We start from the raw sequence: 12,746 nt of genomic DNA, 5'->3' as shown, positions 1-12,746 counted from the left end.
ACACCCCCCTTGTGATGGGATGGAGTTAGGAGTGGGGTGGCCTTCTGATGGGGTGGCAGGCTTGCCTTGTAGCAGAGGTGGGTTTTGTCTGTGGCTGCCCCCTCCTCAAAGGCCCAGCTGTCTCCAGGGGCCATCGCCCTTCCCTCTCCCAGGGATGATAGTCTCCTAGAGCCAGGGAAAGTGGGATGGGCCCCCTTGTGATGGGTTAGGGTAGCAGAGGTGGGTTTCATCTGTGGCTGCCCCCTCCTCACAGGCCCAGCATGCTCCAGGGGCCCATCACCCTTCTCTCCCCAGGGGCAATGGGCTCCTGGAGTGGGGGGAATAGGTTGGAACACCTTGTGATGGGAGACAGCCACACCAAGTTGCTGAGGTGGCTTTTGTCTGTGGCCACCCCCTTCTTGAAGGCCTGGCACACTCCAGGGGCCCTCCAATACCCCTTTTTGACTGAGGCAGGGGCTGCCACATGTTGGTGAATGTCCTTTGTTGCTGGCTGCCCCATTCTCAAAGGCCCAGAAGGCTCCAGGGGTTCCTCCCAAAAAGAAAGTTTGGGCCCCCCAGATCAGAAAGACCCTTTCCCAGGGCTGAGGGTAAGAAGAAAGGAACAAATGGATGCCCATGCTCATGTGAAAGCAATGTCTGGATGAGCTTGTGTGAAACCACCTCAGTGACAGGAGGCTGTATAGTGAGCAAACTTGGCCTGAGTTTGATTCAACAGCCTGACGATCCCACCTGTTTGACACAGCAGAAAAGAATGGACAGAGAGGTGCCTTCCCCACATTTGGGGGAAGGCAACTGTGAGTCCCACTTGAGTGGGCATTTCCCCCCCAAGGGGAGTGGCAGAAGGGACAGAAACCACAGAGAAAGTTGTCCCCAAAATGTTGAACCACCAGACCCACGGCGTGGCCACAAGAGGATCCTTCACCACCTCTGGGGAAGCAGAATAAGATGTGTGCCTGCTGGCGCACTTTCAGGGAGGTACCTGTTGGGTCCCTAGAACCAACCACAACAAAGTGGGCAACCTGGAAGCCTTTCCCCAGCAGACCCAAGGGCAGTGCTGGAATTGCTCTGGCTGTCCAATTACTGCTGTAGCAGACTGATGGAACCCATCTCCACAACAGCTGCCTGCTGCTGTTGTGCAACGGTCCCCTTCCCCACCTTGGGGTAATAATAATAATAGTAACATTTTATTTATATACCACCCTTCAGGATGACATAACACCCACTCGGAGAGGTTTACAAAATATACTATGTTTTAAATATTTATATTGTATATATAGTGGTTTTAATTGCAGGATGTAATTTTAAAGTTTTATGAATGTAATCCGCCCTGAATCTGCTGGTGTAGGGAGGGCGGAATAGACATTGGAGACAGACAGACAGACAGACAGACAGACAGAGATGGACGGACGGACGGACGGATATTAGCCCCACAACAACAATCACTCTGTGAGGTAGATGGGGCTGAGAGAGCTCAGAGAGAGCTGTGACTGACCCAAGGTCATCCAGCTGGCTTCAAGTGGAGGAGTGGGGAATCAAACCTGGCTCTCCAGATTAGAGTCCTGCCACTTTTAACCACTACTCCAAACTGGTGACTCCTCTAGAGGTCATGGGCTCCAGGAGGGCTTCACTTCCCAAACTGAGTGGAAACCCCAAGATTGTTTTCCCCTCTGTTAGGCATTGGCAGAGAGACTGCTGAGGGGTCAGAGCAACGTTCTGGACAAGTGACCACCTCTGAAACCTGTCTACTTGGCATTCATGGGATGCAGTCACGGATCCATAGAAAGATGCTCTGCCTCTGATACCTCCCAGTCCCCAGTACAGCTGGTGCTGGGCACCAATGGTGACAGGCAGCCAGGACAACCCTGGCACTTCTTTCCCCCAGGACAACCCTTCCTCCTTGTTTCAACCCTCATGGTTCTATAAGAAGAGCCCTCTGCCGAGGACACTGGCCTTGCTTGCAGAGAGACTGAATGCAGCTCAGAGACTGGAATGGAGCACAGCCCTAGGATGGCCCACCGCCCCAAAAGGCAATTAAAGAGAGAACACAGCCCTCCGCTAAGAGTGCTGGCCTTGCATGCAGAGAGACTGAATGCAGCTCAGAGACTGGAATGGAGCACAGCCCAAGGATGGCCCATCTGTCAGAGACTACCAGCTTAGACATTTCAGATAACTTCACTGCACAAATCAAAGGATGCATGAGTTAAAGCTTTATTGACAATCTAAGAGCTCAGTACAGTAGAGTTCTTAGAGTACTCGGCACAGTACTATAGTTGTAGTACTGTAAAGTGAAAGTAAACAAAGTTGTTGTTTTGACTTGGCCTCCCAGTCATCATCGGCCAACTGGCCACGTCTCCCTGGTAACTGGCTGCATCTCCCTGGAAACTTTGATAATGTTCCCGCTGATAAGGTTCCTTCTCACAGCTTCTCAGACATGTAGCACTCAGTAGCACTCTTAAAGCAGGGCACAGAAGATCAGGCCTGCAGCCTGACAGCGAACCCTGCAAACTCTCCAAAGTATGGCAGGGGGCACCCTGACATCACTGCCCCCAAAGGAATTCAAAGACAGAACGTAGCCCTCCACCAAGGGCGCTGGCCTTGCACACACAGAGAGACTGAGTGCAGCTCAGAGCCTGGAATGGAAGGGAAAAAACCTCAAAGGTCCACCGAAATCATTATATATAAATTTTGTAATTTTTATAGAGTTCAGTGCATAATACGAAGTGCTGAAAGTGCTAATAAATAATTCATGATAAATATACCATTAAATAATCCAATAAATATCCAATAAATAAGTCAATTAAGATACATGCAATCCTGATTAAAAAGTCCAACCGGAATAGTTCTTCCAATCAGATGTTGTTTTATACATTTGAGATGTCGTATCTCTTATCCTATGGTTCTGTTGTACAGGTGTTAATGTCCTTCTAGAACTTCTTCACAAGACAACATTGTCTAGTGGTTACAGCCGAAAGCCAAAAAATTGGGCTGAAGAGCCTGACGTGTTCTGCCAGCCTGATATCCCGTTCCTGCAAATGTTTTTTCAAAGGCTCATGAATGTATTATATACTGTGAATTAAATTATAATACATCATGAAACTACATAAACCAAGCAGTTTCTCGGTCAGTAACCGATATGATATTGGAGGTTGATTTTATGTGTGGTGTTTTACTGATGTGCTCATGGGTAAAATAACACAGTAAAGCAATCATGATTCCTTTGTACATAGAGTCACATTTGAGATTACTTTTCTGCAATGTAACTGCAAGCTGGAAGTGATAGCACGGCTCCACAGATCTGTTTTACATGCTAAACACTCACATAGAGAACAAGGAGAGCTCTCAGGTTGGCAGCCAGAGCTGCCTATCAAGGTTTTCAGAGCTAAGATTGGTGTGTTTTGAGGACAACAGAACATCTGCGGGTGGATCTGATGTTGCCTAGGGAATTGATTGCTTGGTGCCAGGATGTCTGGTTTCATGGACCGATGACTGGCTAAAGTTCGTCGCGTCTGTGAAAAACAGCGCCTCCCATGACCCACCAGCTCACGAACACCAAACCAGTGTGGACCATGCAAAATTTGGTCTGTTTTCCAAACGGTGCCCATCTCTACTTATTAGCCCTACACTAGTCATTTATAAAGTATAGTGTGAGTGTCCAATTTTAAGAGCTAATGTACTACACTTTCAATTCATGTGCATCTTTCCCCCTCTGCATTACCTATTTGCATGTGCCCATAGTCGAAAGTTGAAACACTGCAAAGGAGCTAATATGATGATATTGGAGGTTGATTTTATGTGTGGTGTTTTACTGATGTGCTCATGGGTCAAATAATGCAGTGAAGGAATCATGATACCTTTGTACATAGAACCACATTTGAGATTAATTTCCTGTAGTATTTTTTCTACGAACAAAAGAGCATTGAGAATGTGTGAGGTGGGAGATGCATGTCAACTGAAGAAACTGATCCTATAGTGGTAAATTCCATGATTTTAAAAAAGGAGACAATTAGGGTTCCTAATGTGTTGGATGCACTTTAGGAACAAAATCAGATCGTTTGGAGAACAACACTTGGGGGAGATTCAGCTGGGGAGGTCACCCAGAAGGGACACCATTACAGACCTTTGGCATACCAGTAATTAGAGAGTATAATGTATGGGGAAAGGAAGAGCTGATGATCTAAAGGCAAGATGTTGGAGAGTCTCTAATTGTCTCATGATTCACCCCTTCTCTGCCTCCCAGAGTGCTCTACAACACGTACTATTACTTCACGGAACTCTACGAACCCTTCTTTGGCTACTACTTCATGAATGCCCTTCTGATGGTCCTCCAAGGTCTGCATGTCTTCTGGTCTTACCTCATCGTCCACATGGTGTACAGGTTCCTTGTGAGTGGCACGGTAAGGGCAGAGAGCTGTTTGGGGAGAGGATGCTCATCAAAGTCCAATAAAAAGTGACACGGGACCATGAATCCCTCAACATGTCAGGGCTGTTGGTGGATCCTCAGAACGGGAATTGATTCTGTATATATTTATTTATTAATTTACATTATTTATATTCTGCCTTTTTCACTGAGACTCAAAGTAGAATAAGTCAGTATGAACATTGGCTGGGGTCATTCAAGTACTTCACAGTAGGGTAAGGATAGCAGAAATTTGAGAACAAGCAGAAATCTAAAACAGAGCCGAAGAGGGGGGAGGAAAGTACTGAAACAAATCAATCATTTATTACGGCCAAAGGTCAATGACATTAAACATATATTAACAGCAATTCAAGGAATATGTATACAACAAAAAGTACAATAAAAATATAAAAATAGGATATATAATTCTCTGAATCAGCACTGAATCAACACTGTACCTTGGTCAAAACAAAGAATAAAACAGTGTGGAACTATCCAGTAGGAGCTTACTTATAGCAACAGAGAGTACATAATAGTATAGTCTACAGTCCCTGTTCCTTTCCAGCTCACCTCTCTGAACCATTTCCTTACAGCACAGTGTTCAGAAGTATTTGTTATTATCTCACCCCATGCTCACAAGACTAAGTCTAAATATGCACACATCTTAAGGGAAAGCTAAAGTTTCTTTCTGCTGTATTTTTATTTATTTATTTCCCTTTGCTTAATAACTCCTCATGTTGCATTAACTGTCTTCAGGGAGTTCCATTATATATTTCAAGGAAATATTTTGTTTTATTACTGATATAACATCATCTGCATAGCTTTTCATCTTATACTCTTACCTTCTTTTATTCCAGCCGTTCTGATGTCTTGCCAAATTTTTATGGCCAATATTTCCATTGCCAAAATAAATGATCATGGTGCTATTGGACAACCCCGTCGAGTTCCTTTTACTATTTGGATGTTATCTGTTACGGAGCCATTTACTAAAATTCTAAAATGTGATTGGTGTCTGTTACAGAAATATGTATAATCTCTTTCATTTGGATACGATAGTTGCCAGACACCTTCCAGTTCTAAATTTCCCATATATCTAAATACATTTTTTGAAAGTTTTCCTCCAAGATTCTTTGATCTTTCTTTTTTGGAATCTAACACCCTATTCATATCACCAAAAATTAGAATCTCATCTTCTTGAAAGTCTTAGTAGTATTTGATAAAAGTTTTCAAAAAAATCATTTTGATATTTTGGGGGGCATTTATTGACGCCAATGTCCATACTTGTCCTTCGGGTAGCTTAATCTTTAAAATCAAGTATCTTCCATTATTATCCTCTAATTATTTGACAAATTCTAAACTTTTGGTTGTGACTGAATATTACACCTTTTTTTTTCATTTGTGCAGATGCAATATAAACTTTGCCCAATCTTTTACAATTTAATATGTGTTCTTGGTCTTTTAAAATATGAGTTTCTTGGACACATTTGCTTTTAATTTCTTTAATTGATTGAAGATTTTTGATCTTTTACAGGGCAAATTTTACCCATTCAAATTCACTGGAATTATTTAAAGTTCAATCATTCCCTCCCCCCTTTTAACATTTTTTATCTTGCGTACCCTTCAATAAGCATGTGATTTTCTGCATTTTATTCTCGCTGCAATTTTGAGAGACTGAGAGTGCCTGAACCAAGGGTACCCATGGGTTTCATGACAGGGTGGGGATTCGGATCCATTTCATTCTAGCCCAAGTCCAAAGTTCTAACTAGACATGGGCACGAACCCAAAAAAAATTACAGAACCAGAGGATCGTGGTTCAGTGCAGACTACAATCCCGAATTCCCAAACAGCAACGAACATCTCCCGTTCCCTAACCCGGATCGTGGAGGCCGCAGCAGAGGGGCGCCCCGCTGTTCCCAGTGATACAGGAACGGTGGGTGATGTTGGTGGCTGCCGGGCCTGGTGGGTATGGGGAGGAGGCAGGGGTCTGGCCACTCGCCAGCGGCACCCCCCATGTGCCCACCTGCCAGGCCAAAGAAGAGCGCGCTGGTATTCCCGGCGGGGGGGAGGGAGATGCAACATTCGCACGGGGGCAGCCTGATCCCCCAGCTACTGGGTGTCCTCACCTGAGGCTCCAGCTTAGGAGATACCCGACAGCAGCTGATGCCAAATAGCACCCACTTTCCTGCCTCGCCAGAAAGGATGGGAGGGAGAGGACATGTCACATGGTGGGAGGGGAAGTGGGGAGCTCCCCCTGCAACCGCCCGGCCAAAGTGGAGCACGCTGGTATTCCCGGTGTGGACGGGAGAGGACGTGACATTCAGAAGGGGGCAGCCCAATCCCCCAGCAACTGCGTGTCCTTGGCTGAGGCTCTTTGCAGGACTGTCCGGTGATGCCAGCCTTTTGTCCACCCTCACCACCAGCCCTGCAGCAGCAGGTGCCCCCTTTAGGTCCTGCAGCACAGCCTCTGGCAGTACCTCAGTTGCAGGAGCCCCTACAGGCCTCCAGGCCTCTCCCACCCTTAGGCCAGTTGCAGCCGACGCCCAGGCACAACTCTGGGGAACAGCCTGCAGCCACTCAGCAGACTCACCTGTCTCCTGCAGTTGCCCAGATGGCTACACTTCATCCAGGCTCACAGGAGGTTGCCATCAGCACAAGTCAGGCAGGTGCAGGCCCCAAGATGCCAAGGGAGCCACTGGGGAAGGCTCAGAAGCAGCAGGGGTGAGGCAGGCAGAGAGCAGACCAAATGCCCCACCCTAGGTGGGGATGGAGTGGGTGGGGCCAGGAGACTGCAGAGTCTACCCAGCCCTCCTATCAGATAGGCTGGGAGCAGGGCCAGTCAGGGAGACGGGGTGATGATTGGGGCCAGAGCCAGGGAGGTGGAGCCAGGGGAGGCCTTTAAATTCAGGTTCCTGTGAAGGCCAAAGAGGATTTTGCAGGGAGAGACAGCTGGAGCGTGCTGCTACTCCCAGGGCAGGAGAAGGAACAAGGTGGTGCAACCCCCTTCCCTGCCCATCTGAGGCCGGAGGACACCTGCCTGGAGAGTTGGTAGGATGGCAGGCCATCAGGAGAGGGTGCCAGTGAGGGAGGATCCTCACAAGGACGGACATGAGTCAAGGCACCAATTCCCCCCTGCTCAGAGGAGGCAGCAGGTGACCACGGAAAGGGGGGTACCGTGTGGCACCACACTAACACCAGCAACAGCTCCTGAGCTGCCCCTCGTGCCCCAAAGCAGCAGCGGCAGACCTCAACGACCTTCCTGCCTTCGCAGAAAGGACACGTGACGGGTCGTTGGTCCCATCCCCCCCATGCACAGAGAGGACAGCAGGTGCACATGGATAGGGGTGCCCCGTGCAGCTCAAACCTGTCAAGCTCAGCAAAAGCTTCTGAGCTGCCCCTTGGGGTCCAAACTGGCGGCAGCAGACAGCACCCAAACTCCTGCCTTCATGGAAAGGGTGGGAGGGACCCATTCCCCCCCTGCTCAGAGGGGACACCAGGTGCCATGGAAGGGGGGGAGGACCGTACGGTGCCACTCTGACATCAGCAACAGCAGCAGAGCTGTTCCTCGTGGCCAACAGCGGCATCAGCTGGTAGCACAGCACCTTCCTGCCTTCGCAGAAAGGATGGGATGGGAAAGACAGGAGAGGTTGGGAGGCATCTGAACAGATCCAGAGAGGGAGAGGTGTGAAGAGGGAATGAGAACTTGTCTGGGAGAGGCGGGCAAAGGGTCATCATCCATGGAAGCAGCCCCGAGAACTGAGGGAGGCTTGAGCCCTCTGTGGATGAGCTGGGCCGGCCACAATCCCAGGGTGGCTCAGAGCCCGTGTAGGTCCAGGTCCACGGGAGGGTACCCCAGTAGATTGAGATTTACCTTGATGAACGTCAACATGTCCACCAGATCTGGGTGCAGACGTGCGCGGCGGGGATGGAGGAGATCTCCCAAGTGGGAGAACACCCGCTCGCTCTGCACGCTGGTTGGGAGGGCAGGAAAGGATGTTGGTGGCGATGATTGACAGTTCCGGCCAGCGGTCCGATTTCCTCGCCCAATACTGCAATGGGTTGGCATGGGGGGGGGCTCGGGGGGCTCCAAAAGGTATTCACACACCATGGCCCCCACCAAGTCCTCCACTGGGTCACCCGCCGTGCTGCGGCCAACCACGCTGCCCACCAACGAGGCACACAGATCGAAGGTGTCCGTTGGGGTGGCTCTTCCCTGGCCTGGCTCTCTTCCCACCTCCTGCCCCTCGCCGTCCCCCTCCTCCTCCACCGCCTACCACTCACCGCTGCCCGGTTCCTTGTCTCCTGCCCTCTGTCTCTGGAAATGGAGCACAGCTCTGCGGAGCTCCTTTTTCCAGTGCTTCATCTGCCCCACCTGCGTGGTGATGCTTCCTTTGATGCGGGGGTCACAGAGGGAGGCAAATTGGTAGGGCACCTCGCGGCAGAGAGGATGCAGGCATTCAGCGACGCAGGCCTGGATCCTCCGAACAAAGTCCCAGACCCTGGGGAGCAGCTCTTGCCCTTGCTGGAGCTCCTGGGCCATAAACTGGTCAAGGCCATGGATCAGGGGGAGGACCTGACCCAGGCTGGCCTGGTAGGAGCACAGGAGCTCTGTGGCATCCTTGAATGGCTTGAGGATCCGGGATATCTGTGCAAGGACTCTCCAATCCATGGCGCTGAGGCCCAACGCCTCTCCCCTCCTCAGCACATCCGAGGAAGACAGGATGTCTTGCACCACGCGCCTCTGCTCCACCAGACGACAGATCATGTCGTAGGTGGAGTTCCAGCGGGTGGGCAGGTCTTGGAACAGTTGGTGCTCGGGGTCCCCTTCCTCCCCCTGCCTCTGGAGCAACTCGTGGGATGAGTTTATGCTGTGGGAGAAGTGGGAAGCGATGCGACAGCAGCTGTCCAGCAGACTGCGCGTCTGCAAGGTTCCCTTGTCCCAGCTGTCCCTCAGCTTGCTCCCCAGCCCGAGCACATCCCGCATGACGAGGTGCAGCTTGTGTGCCATGCACACCAGGCCCGAGAGGGATGCCTCTTTCAGGGCTGCCAACATGTTGGCTCCTGCGTCCATGACTGTGAAGCCACAGACAAACTCTTCCACCCTGGACGTCCACTCCCTCTTCAGGAGCCGAGTCAGGGCCGAAGATGACAGGTTCTGCGGGCCGTTGCCCCTGCGCACCAGGCCCTCACACACACAGCATTGCACCATCCGGGGGTCATTACCAAGGGCCCGAAAGTGCCTCCAAACATTGCGGTTGAACCGTGGCCTGCTTACGGTTCCAGGGGAAGGAGGACAAAGGGTTGCTGCTGGCTGTGCCATGGTGCTGGCAATGGAAGATGGAGTGGTGGGTGGACTGCAAGCAGGGACAGCAGCACCAGTAGTTTGGGATGGGGACGGGCGGAGGTTTCCTCAAACCAAAACCATTCCTCCAAGGATCCCTTGGCCTCCTCCTCCCCCAAAATTTTTAGGAGTTCCTCTTCTGCCACCAGCAAGAGCTCTTGGGCCTCCTCCACAGCCTCAACTGGTGATTTTGGGGGAGCAGGAGTCTCTGCTGCTCCAGAGCCCAGCAGAGCACTGTTTCCCGAGCTGCAACCGGGACAATCTCTGCACTTCCCCCCACGACCACTCTTATCCCCCACCCAGAGCCTCATAATGCCAGCCAACAACAACTGAGGAGAAGGAGATGACACTGAAAGCCCTCAGCTGAGGTACCCACTGAGCTTGGCCCCAGAGCCAGGCAGCAGCCCTGGAACCAGAGGGAGGGAGGGACTAGAGCCCTAGCCCACCACTCCCACAGACCTGAACAGATCAGGCACTAATGTGAGCCCTCAGCCAAAGTGCCCACTGAGCTTGGCCCCAGAGCCAGGCAGCAGCCATGGAACTAGAGGGAGGGAGGGAGGGACTAGAGCCCTAGCCCACCACTCCCACAGACCTGACCCAATCAAGCTCTAATTTGAGCCCTCAGCCGAGGTGCCCACTGAGCTTGGTCCCAGAGCCAGGCAGCAGCCCTGGAACCAGAGGAGATAGATCCCAATCCACTAAAGCCAAGCACAATTGACCTCTCTCAGTCTCTCTCTCTCCAAAGGCTAGCAAGTGGCAAGCAAGAGCTCTGTCCCACTCTACTGCTAGCAGAAAGTGAAACCCAGCCTGGGAGCCCATGGCTATTTATAAGCATGGGTCCCATTCAGCAACACAGGAGGTCTGTGTTTGGCCATCAGAGCTGCCTATCAGGGTTTGCAGGGATGAGATTGGAGTGCCCATGGCTACAGAACACTCCCTTCCCCCTCCCTCCCCTGGGTGTCTTCTCCCAACTTGTAACTGCTTTGCTGCTCCGTGGTTGGAAGGAAGCCCTGCTGATCAAGGAAAGCTGGGCTTCCATTCGGGTTTCCAGGGCAACAGAAGGAGGGCAAACAGAGCTCAGGCATTCCCCTGGCTCTGTTGCCAGGGTAATAGATTGCTGGCACCTGAGTGTCTGGATTCCTGAATTGAGCCTGAACACCACGATCCAGGCCTCTCCCAACTGCTGGATCATTGGCCGTGGATGATCATGATCCCCCGGGTCACGATAGCGCGATCGCCATTTTCGTGAGTTTTTTATGTTTGTAATGCGGATCATGCCCATCTCTAGTTCTAACCCCTTCAGCTGCTCATCTGTCTCCATAGCTAGATGTTTCTGGCACTGGGAGCAGCACTGACATCCCTAACCATTTCTAGAGCATGAGTCGTCAGACTGCAGGAGATGAGGCAGCAGTTCTGTCCTAAGTCCAAGGCCTTAGGGTCTGTGAGCTAATGCCTGGTGCCTCAGAGTGGACTAGACCCCCTTGCATTCCTGAAAGCTTCTCTGTGGTGAGGTGGTAACCAGTGGTCTTATTCTCTTGCAGATGGAAAAAGATGTGAGGAGTGATTCAGAGGACAGTGAGAAGAGTGAAGAAGAGAGAGTACAGCCAAAGGAAGCGAAGAGAAATGGGTCTCTCCTATCCAGTTCGAACAGCAATGGTAGCTTTATCAGCAGAGACCCTCTTGCAACTAAATGGCAGAAGTTGCCCCACGAACAGCCAGACCAAACTCAGTTAGCCAGAGCCAGCTTGCATGACTGACCAACGCCTGATCAATTTCGCTCCATGCCCTTCCTAGATTGCCCTTGTTCCCTGTAGGCCTGGAAGGACATAACCTTAGCCTGATAGCCGGATCTCTGCTTCCTTCAGAACTGTGCATTGTTTTATCCCATGTTTTATTTCATGAGCTTGCAGCAGCCAGAGGAGAAAAAAGGGATTAGGATCAAGTCAGTCTTGCTCGTTTTCCTTTGCCAGTCCTGACTGTGAAATGGCAGGGCTGATCAGCGGCCATTAATTTATAACCCACCTGCCAAATAACCAGCTTTTCCTCCAGCAGCATGGAGAACTGGAAAGGGGGCAAGTGATCTCCAATCAAAAAATGCCAGAGCTGGGAGATGGTGATGTTCCAAGAAGTGGCAGAGTCTCCTCATATGGCACACAATGTCAGATACCTACATGAGCAGCCAGAAATCCACCTTGCTGGTGTGTTTGGGGTGGGAAGTGCAGGACAAGAAGGGGATGTCAGACCCAGCCACAGATGGACTGAAAATGTTGCTGAAAAGCCAGTATGGGTCTTGCTGGATGCAAGGAGGTCATCACGCCTCTTTGGGACAAGATCCGATAAGACGGAGGAGAAAGAAAACAGGGAAACGGATGGTTTCTGTTAACCCTTTGAAAAGAAGATTCTGGGAGAGCACTGGGTAAACTATGGGCTGGAAAGAATACTGTTATATCTCCTCATCCTGGGAAGGAGAGGGTTTTAAGACCAATCCAGAGGAAGCACTGGCAAATCCAGGATTTGATCTTTCGTGATCTTTTCCTTCATTATTCATAGTCATGGGATTGTGAAGTGAGGGCTTCACTCGTTCCCTTCTGCCTTTTCCTCAGCCTCAAACAGATCCCCAAAGCTGCTGTTTTTCCATTTAAGAAATTATATCGGCACCACACATAGCCTGTATGTGCCCCCTTGGGGAGTTAAAAAGCAGCATAGGGTAGCAGGTTGGGAGAGAGTTCAATTCCTCTCCCCCTCATTTGGCAACCCCAATCCAAATCAGGGCCTTTTCATGTCTGACATTTCAGATAGATAAAGGGCCCTGGAGACCTGATCACAAGTCTTCTAATGTCTCGTTTGGTAGGACTCGTCGTTTGTGCAGCTGTGGGATCTGTTATGTTGTCCTTAGCAGGGTGGGAAAATGGCTGTTCCTCCCCCCCCCCCTTATTTTTTGTTTCACATGACTAAAGTTTCTAGGGGATGCCTTGAGCACTCCTCATCAATAAACCTGTTTCAGAAAACAAA

At 50.4% G+C, this 12,746-nt stretch overlaps 1 pseudogene; it reads left to right on the top strand.

Annotated features, from left to right (window-relative positions):
• Window positions 1-12,746, top strand: part of LOC129330659 (ceramide synthase 4-like) — a 323,796-nt pseudogene extending 311,050 nt beyond the window's left edge.

This window comes from Eublepharis macularius, chromosome 5 (genome assembly GCF_028583425.1).
Source record: "Eublepharis macularius isolate TG4126 chromosome 5, MPM_Emac_v1.0, whole genome shotgun sequence".
Taxonomy (NCBI): domain Eukaryota; kingdom Metazoa; phylum Chordata; class Lepidosauria; order Squamata; family Eublepharidae; genus Eublepharis; species Eublepharis macularius.
This window is presented reverse-complemented; position numbering and strand designations above follow the sequence as displayed.